The following is a 15,000-nucleotide window of genomic DNA, read 5'->3' as shown; positions in this document are numbered from 1 at the left end:
CCGACGCGGGACAGACGACGGACGTGCTAGAGGAGACGAGTGACCCGCCGGGGCGGGCGCCACCCGGAGACCGAGGCCCCCCGACATCGCCCACGGGGCGGCTCGCTCTGCAGCAGGCAGGGGGGCGGCAACGTGAGCCAAGGCCGACAGACGGCGGCAGCGGCGGAGGGGGACGCCCCCCTGACCGCCCGCGGCAACCTCTTTTCGCCATTCGTTTTCTCATCGAGTTAGACACTTAAGGCTGACGACTGGCTTGGTTTTTTTCCCTTCGTGCTCGCCCGGCTTTTGCTCTCTCGGGTTTCTCGGCCCCGGAGGCGCTCGAGAAGACCCCTTCTTTTGCTCGCTCTTGGCTCGAAAGCCGCCCCCACCGCCCGAGCGCTGCTCGCGGCCGGCACACCCAACGGGGGCGCTCGGACCCGGGCCGGCACCGGCAACCCGGCGTGGTTTCGGACACCTGAAGGCTCGCGGGACCGCGCGGCCGTCACACAGCGGGGTTCGGTAAGGAAGCCCTCGGGCGCTCGCTCCCCCGGCTCGCGCGGGGGGAAGAACGGGGCCACACCTCGCACACCACGGGAAGCGAACGGAAAAGGAGGCCACCCTGCCCGCTCACCGGACTCGGCCGCGGCTCCCCATCACAGGGAGGAACGCGGAAGAGCCGGCCCGCCGGGGGCCCTCTCCGACACGACCCAGCACAAAGCCTCATCGCTCGACAGAGAAAGGACAGAGGAGAGAAGCCAAAGAAGCGACGGCCCACGCGGCCGCACCGTGCCCTGGGAAAGCGGCGGCCACGCCACGCGTAGCCATGCGTTCGAGCCACCGAGCGCGGGCTGCGAGAGGTACTCCGGAGGCGTCAGCACCGGCAGGCGCCGGCTCAGCGTGGAGACGCTCTCCCACCCCGGCCCGGGGAAAGGAGGGGGAGAGGCCAGTGCGGCGCACCGGCACGCGGACGGATCTCTCTTTGCAACGGGAAGGAGCAGGGAGGCGTCACCGGCCCCCACCACCTGCTCCGGGAACCACAGGCTCCCTTTTCCTTTTTTCCCCCTTGATCGTGCCCCAACGAGGGTGACGCACCCGACAGGGCCGTCTTCTCAGCGTTCGAAACTCCCGGCGACCGCCGCCGGACGCCGGGTCCGAAACCCGGAGGGAACCGCTCATCCCTGCCGGGGATCGGTTTTGCAGATGGAAGGAAAAAAAAAAAAAAAAAAAGCCGACCCGCAGAGCACAGAGCCCCGACACGGGTAGCACACGGGGAGCAGGGGGAAAGCCACTGAGGGAAGGCAACCCCAAAGCCGCCCGAGTTCAGCTGCCCGTCAAAAGGTGGGACGACCGGGCTGCTGTTTCCCCCCAGCCCGGCTTTTGCACGGGCTCCGGCTTAGGGCCAGGAAAGGAGAGGGGGAAAGAATAAAATCATCTCGGTGAGCTCCAGCTTAAGGCCGAAGGAAAAAGTAAACGACAAGAGCAGAGAGAGGCTTCACCGACAGCCTCCTTCACCCTGTAAAAATCCACCAGTCCCCGGGCTCAGTAAAAGTCATAGGGCTCTCCGGCACCGCAAACCTGGGGGGAAAACCAAAAGCGGTGCAGCTGGGACCCCACCACCAGCTGGCACACTCAAAACACAGCACTCCATAAAGGAGGGCAGTGCCATCAACGAGCCCACGGGGACGCAAGGGGAAGCCGCGGCAGGCTCGGCAACCCCGGGACATCTGCCTTGGGCCTTCCTGGGCATCGAAGCCAGGGGCCGCAAAAACACCCACTACAGCGGGCTCCAGCTTAGGGCCGGGGACACGACTATAAAAGGAAGACGGGGCGCCGCCGCCCCGCCGTCTACCAGCTTTCTCCCGGGCTACTCGGCTCCCGGCGGACGCCCCCAGAGCCGAGCAGGGCTCCAGCTTAGGGCCGGAGCGCGACTATAGGAGGAAGGCGGGGCGCCGCCGCCCCGCCGCTTACCGGCTTGTCCCGGGCTGCTCGGCTCCCGGCGGACGCCCCCAGAGCCGAGCAGGGCTCCAGCTTCGGACCGGAGCAAGAATAGGAAAGAGACGGGGCGCCGCCGCCCCGCCATCTACCAGCTTTGTCCCGGGCTGCTCGGCTCCCGGCGGACGCCCCCAGAGCCGAGCAGGGCTCCAGCTTAGGGCCGGAGCGCGACTATAGGAGGAAGGCGGGGCGCCGCCGCCCCGCCGCTTACCGGCTTGTCCCGGGCTGCTCGGCTCCCGGCGGACGCCCCCAGAGCCGAGCAGGGCTCCAGCTTAGGGCCAGAGCGCGACTATAGGAGGAAGGCGGGGCGCCGCCGCCCCGCCGCTTACCGGCTTGTCCCGGGCTGCTCGGCTCCCGGCGAACGCCCCCGAGCCGAGCAGGGCTCCAGCTTAGGGCCGGAGCGCGACTATAGGAGGAAGGCGGGGCGCCGCCGCCCCGCCGCTTACCGGCTTTGTCCCGGGCTGCTCGGCTCCCGGCGAACGCCCCCGAGCCGAGCAGGGCTCCAGCTTAGGGCCGGAGCGCGACTATAGGAGGAAGGCGGGGCGCCGCCGCCCCGCCGCTTACCGGCTTGTCCCGGGCTGCTCGGCTCCCGGCGGACGCCCCCAGAGCCGAGCAGGGCTCCAGCTTAGGGCCGGAGCGCGACTATAGGAGGAAGGCGGGGCGCCGCCGCCCCGCCGCTTACCGGCTTGTCCCGGGCTGCTCGGCTCCCGGCGAACGCCCCCGAGCCGAGCAGGGCTCCAGCTTAGGGCCGGAGCGCGACTATAGGAGGAAGGCGGGGCGCCGCCGCCCCGCCGCTTACCGGCTTTGTCCCGGGCTGCTCGGCTCCCGGCGAACGCCCCCGAGCCGAGCAGGGCTCCAGCTTAGGGCCGGAGCGCGACTATAGGAGGAAGGCGGGGCGCCGCCGCCCCGCCGCTTACCGGCTTGTCCCGGGCTGCTCGGCTCCCGGCGGACGCCCCCAGAGCCGAGCAGGGCTCCAGCTTAGGGCCGGAGCGCGACTATAGGAGGAAGGCGGGGCGCCGCCGCCCCGCCGCTTACCGGCTTGTCCCGGGCTGCTCGGCTCCCGGCGAACGCCCCCGAGCCGAGCAGGGCTCCATTGGTCACCAGAGAAAGCAGGGTGCCGCCGCCCCGCTGCAGAATCAAGGTGGCCCCCGTGGCCGTTTCAAGCCCAAATGCACTGGATTGTCTCTGGAAGGTAAACCTGCTACCTCGAGAAGGGAGTGGGGGGGGGGGCGCCGCCGCCCCGCCCGCAGCACCCGACTGGCCCCGCGGCCATCCTTCCGGGATCGCTTGGCTTCGGTCAAGCTACTACTCACGGCTGGAGCGTAGGTAGGATCGCGGGGCGCCGCCGCCACCGCCTTTGCCTGGGGGACACCCAGTAGGAAGCCACGGCAGGCTTGGTACAACTTAGCTATGGGACCCGAGAACCGGGTTGCTCTCGCCCTTTTGGGTGCTCGTTTGGACCGGCTTTTTTTCCGGGGAGTGCCCTTGTCTCGCTGGAAACCGTGCCGAGGCGCCGCCGCCTCCCCTTCCGCCCTTTAAGCCGGTCCGCCGGGCCGCCCCTCCCCGGCTGGCATCGGTTTCCCTTCGTCTGGCATGGTGAGCTCCGCAGCACCACCTACTCCCCTATATACGGACAGACGAGGCCACTCCCGCCGGGAGATCCAAGAGCGCACCCTGTGGTCACCGGAGAGGCGCGCCGAGCGCGCCGACTTTTACGATGACGTAACTGGAGGCAGAAGAAAACAGCGACCCCTTTGGCGACTACCGGAACCGCGCGGACAACTGGTCTACCCCGCTGCCAGAGACCAAGTCCCGCCGAGCGCGGTAGACCTGGCCGCCGCCGTGGGCGCCAGGACCGGGTAGACCTGGCAAACCGGCCCGGAGCCAGGAAGACCTGCCCGCCGCCTTGGCGCCATAGCCGGGCCGCCCTAGCGGACCGGCCCGGAGCCGGAACCGGGTAGACCTGGCCGCCGGCTTCCGAACCGGGTAGACCTGGCGGACCGGATCGGAGCCAGGAAGACCTGCCCGCCGCCTTGGTGCCATAGCCGGGCCGCCCTAGCGGACCGGCCCGGAGCCGGAACCGGGTAGACCTGGCCGCCGGCTTCCGAACCGGGGAGACCCGGCGGACCGGCCCGGACCTGGAAGCGGGAAAAGCCGGGCGAAACGGCCCGGAGCCGGGCAGACCCCGCGGTCCGGCTCGGAGCCGAAACCGGGAGAACCTGGCGGACCGGCCCGGAGCCCGCTAGACCGTGCGGACCGGGCCGGAGCCGGGAGCGGGGAAAACGGGGGGACCGGCGCAGAGCCGGCGGACCCCGCGGTCCGGCCCGGAGCCGGGACCGGGTTGACCTGGCGGCCGGCTGCCGTGCCGGGTAGACCTGGCGGCCCGGCCCGGAGCCGAAGGCGGGAAAAGCCGGGGGTCCGGGCAGACCCCGCGGTCCGGCTCGGAGCCGAAACGGGGAGAACCTGGCGGACCGGCCCGGAGCCCGGTAGAGCTGGGGGACCGGCCCGGAGCCGCGTAGAGCTGGGCGACCGGCTCGGAGCCCGCTAGACCGTGCGGACCGGGCCGGAGCCGGGAGCGGGGGAAAAGGGGGGGGTCCGGCGCGGAGCCGGCACCGGAAACAGCTGGCGGACCGGCCCGGAGCCGGCTAAACGCGGGTTAAACCGCCCGGCGCCGGGACCGGGTAGACCTGGCGGCCGGCTGCCGTGCCGGGTAGACCTGGCGGCCCGGCCCGGAGCCGGGACCGGAAACGGCTGGCGGACCGGCCCGGAGCCGGGCGGACCCCGCGGTCCGGCTCGGAGCCGAAACCGGGAGAACCTGGCGGACCGGCCCGGAGCCCGGTAGAGCTGGGGGACCGGCTCGGAGCCCGCTAGACCGTGCGGACCGGGCCGGAGCCGGGAGCGGGGAAAAACGGGGGGACCGGCGCGGAGCCGGGCGGACCCCGCGGTCCGGCCCGGCGCCGGGACCGGAAACGGCTGGCGGACCGGCCCGGAGCCGGGACCGGGTAGACCCGGCGGCCGGCTGCCGTGCCGGGTAGACCTGGCGGCCCGGCCCGGAGCCGAAGGCGGGAAAAGCCGGGGGTCCGGGCAGACCCCGCGGTCCGGCTCGGAGCCGGAACGGGGAGAACCTGGCGGACCGGCCCGGAGCCCGGTAGAGCTGGGGGACCGGCCCGGAGCCGCGTAGAGCTGGGCGACCGGCTCGGAGCCCGCTAGACCGTGCGGACCGGGCCGGAGCCGGGAGCGGGGGAAAAGGGGGGGGTCCGGCGCGGAGCCGGCACCGGAAACAGCTGGCAGACAGGCCCGGAGCCGGCTAAACGCGGGTTAAACCGCCCGGCGCCGGGACCGGGTAGACCTGGCGGCCGGCTGCCGTGCCGGGTAGACCTGGCGGCCCGGCCCGGAGCCGGGACCGGAAACGGCTGGCGGACCGGCCCGGAGCCGGGCAGACCCCGCGGTCCGGCTCGGAGCCGAAACCGGGAGAACCTGGCGGACCGGCCCGGAGCCCGGTAGAGCTGGGGGACCGGCCCGGAGCCGCGTAGAGCTGGGCGACCGGCTCGGAGCCCGCTAGACCGTGCGGACCGGGCCGGAGCCGGGAGCGGGGGAAAAGGGGGGGTCCGGCGCGGAGCCGGCACCGGAAACAGCTGGCGGACCGGCCCGGAGCCGGCTAAACGCGGGTTAAACCGCCCGGCGCCGGGACCGGGTAGACCTGGCGGCCGGCTGCCGTGCCGGGTAGACCTGGCGGCCCGGCCCGGAGCCGGGACCGGAAACGGCTGGCGGACCGGCCCGGAGCCGGGCAGACCCCGCGGTCCGGCTCGGAGCCGAAACCGGGAGAACCTGGCGGACCGGCCCGGAGCCCGGTAGAGCTGGGGGACCGGCCCGGAGCCGCGTAGAGCTGGGCGACCGGCTCGGAGCCCGCTAGACCGTGCGGACCGGGCCGGAGCCGGGAGCGGGGGAAAAGGGGGGGTCCGGCGCGGAGCCGGCACCGGAAACAGCTGGCGGACCGGCCCGGAGCCGGCTAAACGCGGGTTAAACCGCCCGGCGCCGGGACCGGGTAGACCTGGCGGCCGGCTGCCGTGCCGGGTAGACCTGGCGGCCCGGCCCGGAGCCGGGACCGGAAACGGCTGGCGGACCGGCCCGGAGCCGGGCGGACCCCGCGGTCCGGCTCGGAGCCGAAACCGGGAGAACCTGGCGGACCGGCCCGGAGCCCGGTAGAGCTGGGGGACCGGCTCGGAGCCCGCTAGACCGTGCGGACCGGGCCGGAGCCGGGAGCGGGGAAAAACGGGGGGACCGGCGCGGAGCCGGGCGGACCCCGCGGTCCGGCCCGGCGCCGGGACCGGAAACGGCTGGCGGACCGGCCCGGAGCCGGGACCGGGTAGACCCGGCGGCCGGCTGCCGTGCCGGGTAGACCTGGCGGCCCGGCCCGGAGCCGAAGGCGGGAAAAGCCGGGGGTCCGGGCAGACCCCGCGGTCCGGCTCGGAGCCGGAACGGGGAGAACCTGGCGGACCGGCGCGGAGCCCGGTAGAGCTGGGGGACCGGCCCGGAGCCGCGTAGAGCTGGGCGACCGGCTCGGAGCCCGCTAGACCGTGCGGACCGGGCCGGAGCCGGGAGCGGGGGAAAAGGGGGGGGTCCGGCGCGGAGCCGGCACCGGAAACAGCTGGCGGACCGGCCCGGAGCCGGCTAAACGCGGGTTAAACCGCCCGGCGCCGGGACCGGGTAGACCTGGCGGCCGGCTGCCGTGCCGGGTAGACCTGGCGGCCCGGCCCGGAGCCGGGACCGGAAACGGCTGGCGGACCGGCCCGGAGCCGGGCAGACCCCGCGGTCCGGCTCGGCGCCGAAACGGGGAGAACCTGGCGGACCGGCCCGGAGCCCGGTAGAGCTGGGGGACCGGCCCGGAGCCGCGTAGAGCTGGGCGACCGGCTCGGAGCCCGCTAGACCGTGCGGACCGGGCCGGAGCCGGGAGCGGGGAAAACGGGGGGACCGGCGCGGAGCCGGGCGGACCCCGCGGTCCGGCGCGGCGCCGGGACTGGAAACGGCTGGCGGCCCGGCCCGGCGCCGGGACCGGGTAGACCTGGCGGCCGGCTGCCGTGCCGGGTAGACCTGGCGGCCCGGCCCGGAGCCGGGACCGGAAACGGCTGGCGGACCGGCCCGGAGCCGGGAGAACCTGGCGGACCGGCCCGGAGCCGGGAAGAGCCTGCGAGACCGGCCCGGCCCGGAGCCGGGAGCGGGGAAGCCCGGGGGACCGGCGCGGAGCCCGGTAGAGCTGGGGGACCGGCCCGGAGCCCGCTAGACCGTGCGGACCGGGCCGGAGCCGGGAGCGGGGAAAACGGGGGGACCGGCGCGGAGCCGGGCGGACCCCGCGGTCCGGCCCGGCGCCGGGACCGGAAACGGCTGGCGGACCGGCCCGGAGCCGGGACCGGGTAGACCTGGCGGCCGGCTGCCGTGCCGGGTAGACCTGGCGGCCCGGCCCGGAGCCGGGACCGGAAACGGCTGGCGGACCGGCCCGGAGCCGGGCAGACCCCGCGGTCCGGCTCGGAGCCGAAACGGGGAGAACCTGGCGGACCGGCCCGGAGCCCGGTAGAGCTGGGGGACCGGCCCGGAGCCCGCTAGACCGTGCGGACCGGGCCGGAGCCGGAAGCGGGGAAAACGGGGGGACCGGCGCGGAGCCGGGCGGACCCCGCGGTCCGGCCCGGCGCCGGGACCGGAAACGGCTGGCGGACCGGCCCGGAGCCGGGACCGGGTAGACCCGGCGGCCGGCTGCCGTGCCGGGTAGACCTGGCGGCCCGGCCCGGAGCCGAAGGCGGGAAAAGCCGGGGGTCCGGGCAGACCCCGCGGTCCGGCTCGGAGCCGAAACGGGGAGAACCTGGCGGGCCGGCCCGGAGCCCGGTAGAGCTGGGGGACCGGCCCGGAGCCGCGTAGAGCTGGGCGAGCGGCTCGGAGCCCGCTAGACCGTGCGGACCGGGCCGGAGCCGGGAGCGGGGGAAAAGGGGGGGTCCGGCGCGGAGCCGGCACCGGAAACAGCTGGCGGACCGGCCCGGAGCCGGCTAAACGCGGGTTAAACCGCCCGGCGCCGGGACCGGGTAGACCTGGCGGCCGGCTGCCGTGCCGGGTAGACCTGGCGGCCCGGCCCGGAGCCGGGACCGGAAACGGCTGGCGGACCGGCCCGGAGCCGGGCAGACCCCGCGGTCCGGCTCGGAGCCGAAACGGGGAGAACCTGGCGGACCGGCCCGGAGCCCGGTAGAGCTGGGGGACCGGCGCGGAGCCCGGTAGAGCTGGGGGACCGGCCCGGAGCCCGCTAGACCGTGCGGACCGGGCCGGAGCCGGAAGCGGGGAAAACGGGGGGACCGGCGCGGAGCCGGGCGGACCCCGCGGTCCGGCCCGGCGCCGGGACCGGAAACGGCTGGCGGACCGGCCCGGAGCCGGGACCGGGTAGACCCGGCGGCCGGCTGCCGTGCCGGGTAGACCTGGCGGCCCGGCCCGGAGCCGAAGGCGGGAAAAGCCGGGGGTCCGGGCAGACCCCGCGGTCCGGCTCGGAGCCGAAACGGGGAGAACCTGGCGGGCCGGCCCGGAGCCCGGTAGAGCTGGGGGACCGGCCCGGAGCCGCGTAGAGCTGGGCGAGCGGCTCGGAGCCCGCTAGACCGTGCGGACCGGGCCGGAGCCGGGAGCGGGGGAAAAGGGGGGGTCCGGCGCGGAGCCGGCACCGGAAACAGCTGGCGGACCGGCCCGGAGCCGGCTAAACGCGGGTTAAACCGCCCGGCGCCGGGACCGGGTAGACCTGGCGGCCGGCTGCCGTGCCGGGTAGACCTGGCGGCCCGGCCCGGAGCCGGGACCGGAAACGGCTGGCGGACCGGCCCGGAGCCGGGCAGACCCCGCGGTCCGGCTCGGAGCCGAAACGGGGAGAACCTGGCGGACCGGCCCGGAGCCCGGTAGAGCTGGGGGACCGGCGCGGAGCCCGGTAGAGCTGGGGGACCGGCCCGGAGCCCGCTAGACCGTGCGGACCGGGCCGGAGCCGGGAGCGGGGAAAACGGGGGGACCGGCGCGGAGCCGGGCGGACCCCGCGGTCCGGCCCGGCGCCGGGACCGGAAACGGCTGGCGGACCGGCCCGGAGCCGGGACGGGGTAGACCTGGCGGCCGGCTGCCGTGCCGGGTAGACCTGGCGGCCCGGCCCGGAGCCGGAAGCGGAAATGCCCGAGGGACCGGCGCGGAGCCGGGCAGACCCCGCGGTCCGGCTCGGAGCCGAAACCGGGGACAGCTGGCGGCCCGGCCCGGAGCCGGGAGGAGCCTGCGGACCGGCCCGGCCCGGAGCCGAGATCGGGGAAACCCGGGGGACCGGCGCGGAGCCGGGCGGACCCCGCGGTCCGGCGCGGAGCCGGGCGGACCCCGCGGTCCGGCCCGGCGCCGGGACCGGAAACAGCTGGCGGACCGGCCCGGAGCCGGGACCGGGTAGACCTGGCGGCCGGCTGCCGTGCCGGGTAGACCTGGCGGCCCGGCCCGGAGCCGGGAGCGGGAACACCTGCCGGACCGACCCGGAGCCGGGTAGAGACGGGGTACCGTCCCGGAACCGGGAAGTTCCGGCGGACCGGCCCGGAGCCGGGTAGAGCCGGGGGACCGGGCCGGAGCCGGGCGGCAGACCCCGCGGACCGGCCCGGAGCCGAGTAGAGTCGCCCGTAGTGCCGCCCGGGCCCGGGTAGGCCCGTCCGCCGGTTCCGGAGCCGGCCGGATCCGTCGCTAGGAGCGGACGGACGAGCAGGAGGGCAGGACGGCAGGAGGCATCGTCGTGAAAAAAGGAGACTCGGGCGGGAGGTCGGTCACGCCGCCGCCGCATCCTCCCTTCCCCCTCGCCCGCGACGCACGCGGACGTTCGAGGCGACGATTAATAAAACGCACGAGCGGTTAACTCGTCGATCGACTCTGTCTTCCTTTCTCTCTCTTTTATTCCTTCGCGATTTAAAAGTGAAAAAATAAATAATAATAATAAATAAAATAAAATAAAATAATAAAAAAAAAAAAAACGGAAAAAAAAAAAATAAAAAAAAAACGGGGCCGGGGCTGGGGCCAGAGCTGGGCAAAGGGCCGAGACCGAGGCCTAGGCCGAGACCAGGACCGGGACCGACACCGAGGCATAGGCCGAGGCCTGAGCCGGGACGGGGACCGGGACCGGGACCAGGACCGAGACTGAGACCGAGGGCTAGGCCGAGACCTGGGCCGGGACCGAGAGCGAGAGCGAGAGCGAGAGCGAGAGCGAGAGCGAGAGCGAGAGCGAGGCCTAGGCCGAGGCCTGGGCCGGGACTGGGACCGAGAGCGAGAGCGAGGCCTAGGCGGAGGCCAGGGCCGGGACCGGGATCGGGACCGGGACTGAGAGCGAGGCCTAGGCCAAGGCCTGGGCCGGGACTGGGACCGAGAGCGAGGCCTAGGCGGAGGCCAGGGCCGGGACCGGGACCGGGACTGAGAGCGAGGCCTAGGCCAAGGCCTGGGCCTGGGCCGGGACCGGGACCGAGAGCGAGAGCGAGGCCTAGGCGGAGGCCAGGGCCGGGACCGGGACCGGGACTGAGAGCGAGACCGAGGCCTAGGCCAAGGCCTGGGCCTGGACCGGGACTGAGAGCGAGACCAAGGCCTAGGCCAAGGCCTGGGCGGGGACCGGGACCAAGGGAGAGACCGAGAGCGAGACCGAGGCCTAGGCCGAGGCCTGGGCGGAGACCGGGACCAGGACTGAGAGAGAGGCCTAGGCCGAGGCCGAGGCCTGGGCCGGGGCCGGGGCCAGGGCCGGGGCCGGGGCCGGGGCCGGGGCCGGGACCGGGACCGGGACCGGGACCGGGACCGGGACCGGGACCGAGAGCGAGAGCGAGAGCGAGGCCTAGGCCGAGGCCTGAGCCGGGACCGAGAGCGAGAGCGAGAGCAAGAGCGAGAGCGAGGCCTAGGCCGAGGCCTGGGCGGGGACCGGGACCGGGACCGGGACCGGGACCGGGACCGGGACCGGGACCGAGAGCGAGAGCGAGAGCGAGACCGAGGCCTAGGCCAAGGCCTGGGCCTGGACCGGGACCGAGAGCGAGAGCAAGGCCTAGGCGGAGGCCAGGGCCGGGACCGGGATCAGGACCGGGACCGGGACTGAGAGCGAGGCCTAGGCCAAGGCCTGGGCCTGGGCCGGGACCGGGACCAGGACCGAGAGTGAGAGCGAGGCCTAGGCCGAGGCCTGAGCCGGGACCGGGACAGGGACCGGGACCGAGAGCGAGACTGAGGCCTAGGCCGAGGCCTGAGCCGGGACCGAGAGTGAGAGCGAGAGCAAGAGCGAGAGCGAGGCCTAGGCCGAGGCCTGGGCCGGGACCGGGACCGGGACCGGGACCGGGACCGAGAGCGAGACCGAGACCGAGAGCGAGACCGAGACCGAGAGCGAGACCGAGACCGAGACCGAGACCGAGGCCTAGGCCGAGACCTAGGCCGAAACCGAGACCGAGAGCGAGGCCTAGGCCAAGGCCCGAGACCGAGACCTGAGGCCTAGGCTGAGGCCCGAGGCCTAGGCCGAGACCTAGGCCGAAACCGAGACCGAGAGCGAGGCCTAGGCCGAGGCCCGAGACCGAGACCGAGACCCGAGGCCCGAGACCGAGACCTAGGCTGAAACCGAGACCGAGAGCGAGGCCTAGGCCGAGGCCCGAGACCGAGACCGAGACCCGAGACCTAAGGCCCAAGGCCTAGGCTGAGACCGAGACCGAGACCGAGACCGAGACCGAGACCGAGACCGAGACCGAGACCGAGACCGAGACCGAGACCGAGGGCTAGGCTGAGGCCCGAGGCCTAGGCCGAGACCTAGGCCGAAACCGAGACCGAGAGCGAGGCCTAGGCCAAGGCCCGAGACCGAGACCTAGGCCTAGGCCGAGACCTAGGCTGAAACCGAGACCGAGAGCGAGGCCTAGGCCAAGGCCCGAGACCGAGACCTGAGGCCTAGGCCGAGGCCCGAGGCCTAGGCCGAGACCTAGGCTGAAACCGAGACCGAGGGCGAGGCCTAGGCCGAGGCCCGAGACCGAGACCTGAGGCCTAGGCCGAGACCGAGACCGAGACCGAGGGCTAGGCCGAGGCCCGAGGCCTAGGCTGAGACCTAGGCCGAAACTGAGACCAAGAGAGAGGCCTAGGCCAAGGCCCGAGACCGAGACCCGAGGCCTAGGCTGAGACCTAGGCCGAAACCGAGACCGAGAGCGAGGCCTAGGCCGAGGCCCGAGACGGAGACCGAGACCTGAGGCCTAGGCCGAGACCGAGACCGAGACCTGAGGCCTAGGCCGAGACCAAGACCGAGGGCTAGGCCGAGGCCCGAGACCGAGACCGAGACCTGAGGCCTAGGCCGAGACCGAGACCGAGACCGAGACCGAGGGCTAGGCCGAGGCCCGAGGCCCGAGACCGAGACCGAGACCTGAGGCCTAGGCCGAGACCAAGACCGAGGGCTAGGCTGAGGCCCGAGGCCTAGGCCAAGACCTAGGCCGAAACCGAGCCTGAGACCGAGGGCTAAGCTGAGGCCCGAGGCCTAGGCCGAGACTTAGTCCGAAACCGAGACCGAGACCTGAGGCCTAGGCCGAGACCGAGACCGAGACCGAGACCTGAGGCCTAGGCCGAGACCAAGACCGAGGGCTAGGCTGAGGCCCGAGGCCTAGGCCAAGACCTAGGCCGAAACCGAGCCTGAGACCGAGGGCTAAGCTGAGGCCCGAGGCCTAGGCCGAGACTTAGTCCGAAACCGAGACCGAGAGCGAGAGCGAGGCCTAGGCCAAGGCCCGAGACCGAGACCGAGACCGAGACCGAGACCTGAGGCCTAGGCCGAGACCGAGACCGAGGGCTAGGCTGAGGCCCGAGGGCTAGGCTGAGGCCCGAGGCCTAGGCCGAGACCTAGGCCGAAACCGAGACCGAGACCGAGAGCGAGGCTGAGGCCCGAGGGCTAGGCTGAGGCCCGAGGCCTAGGCCGAGACCTAGGCCGAGACCGAGACCGAGAGCGAGGCCTAGGCCGAGGCCCGAGACCGAGACCTGAGGCCTAGGCCGAGGCCCGAGACCGAGACCTGAGGCCTAGGCTAAGACCCGAGGCCTAGGCCGAGACCGAGGCCTAGGCCTAGGCTAAGACCCGAGGCCGAGGCCGCGACCGCGACTGAGACCGAGGCCTAGGCCTAGGCTAAGACCCGAGGCCTAGGCCGCGACCGAGACCGAGGCCTAGGCTAAGACCCGAGGCCAGGGCCGAGACCGCGACCGCGACCGAGAAAAAAAAAAAAAAAAAGGAAATGAATGAATGAATGAATGAGTGAATGAATAAATAAACAAATAATTGAAAACAGCACCGGAAATAAATAAATACACAATAAAATAAGTAAATAAATAAATAAATAAATAAATTATAAATAAGTAAATACAATCCAGAATGAAGCAGTTAATTATTTAAATAATTAAATCAATGCCTTGGAAATAAATAAATAAGTAAGTAAGTAAGTAAGTAAAAGGGAAACGAATAAATAAATAAATAATAAAACAAACAAATAAATAAACCCTGAAATTAATTAGTTTTTTTAATTAATTAAAAAAGTAATTAAAAAAAAAAAAAAAAAAAAAAAAAAAAAAAAAAAAATTAAATTTCAAAAAGGCCCGGAAGTAAGACATTAAAATAATCAATTAATCAATTAATTATTGGATCGAGTAAATAAATAAATAAATAAATAAATAAATCAACAAACCAAAAGTAATTAATTAATTAATTAAATAAAGGGAACGAATGAACGAATGAACGAACGAATAAATAAATAAATAAATAAATAAACAAACAAATAAATTTTTAGAACCCGGAAGGAATGAATTAATTAATTAATTGGTTGATTGATTGGTGGGTTTAATTAATTAATTAATTAATTAATTAATTAATTAATTACTAAAGGAAATAAATAAATAAATAAATAAATAAATAAATCGACCAACCAACCAACCAACCAACCCGGAAGTAATTAATTAATTAATTAATTAGTTAGTTAATCAATCAATCAATCAACCAGTCAATCAATGAATCAATCAATCAATCAATCAATTAATTAAACCCGGAAGTAATTAATTAATTAGTTAATTAATTAATTAATTAATTATTCGAATAAATAAATAAATGAATAAATGAATAAACAAACAAACAAACGAACGAACCCGGGGGTAATTAATTAATTAATTAATTAATTATATCGATAGAGGAATGAATGAATGAATAACAAAATAAATAAATAGATAAATAAATAAATAAACGCGGAAGTGATGAATGAATGAATGAATGAATGAATGGAAATAAATAAATAAACAAGTAAACAAATAAACAAGCAGACAAACAAACCCGAAAGTAATTAATTTATTTTTTTTAATTACTCAATTAATTAATTCATTAAAGGAAATAAATAAACAAACAAACAAACAAACAAACGAGTAAACCGGGAAGTAATTAATTCATTAATTTCTTAATTGATTGATTGGTTGATTGATTAATTAATTAAATGAATAAACAAACAAACAAACAAACAAATAAATAAATAAACCCGGAAGTAATCGATTCATTCATTCATTCATTCATTAGTTATATAAATAAACAAACAAATATACAAATAGGTAAATAAAAAAAAAACGGAAGCAATTACTTAATTAAGTAATTAATTAAAGGGAACGAATGAACAAACAAACAAACAAACCAACCAACCAACCAACCAACCAACCCGGAAGTAGTTAATGAATGAATTAATTACATCTAACTAACTAACTAACTAAATAAGTAACCGGAAGCAATTAGTTAGTTACTTACTTACTTAATTAATTAATTAACTAGCTGCCTCGGAAATAAATAAATAAATAAATAAGTAAATAAATAAATAAATAAATAGATAAAAATAAATCTATCGATCGAGAAAACCCGGAGTTATGAAGGTAAGGAATGACATCATTGCATCGTTCCATAATTAAGGAACTAAATAATTAAAGAAACAGGGACAGCACCGGAAATCAAGAAATCGATCCATCCATCGATCCATCTTAAAAATTTAAAAAGTAAAT

Source organism: Heliangelus exortis, unplaced genomic scaffold (assembly GCF_036169615.1).
Source record: "Heliangelus exortis unplaced genomic scaffold, bHelExo1.hap1 Scaffold_276, whole genome shotgun sequence".
Taxonomy (NCBI): Eukaryota; Metazoa; Chordata; class Aves; order Apodiformes; family Trochilidae; genus Heliangelus; species Heliangelus exortis.
Note: the sequence above shows the minus strand (reverse complement) of the source record.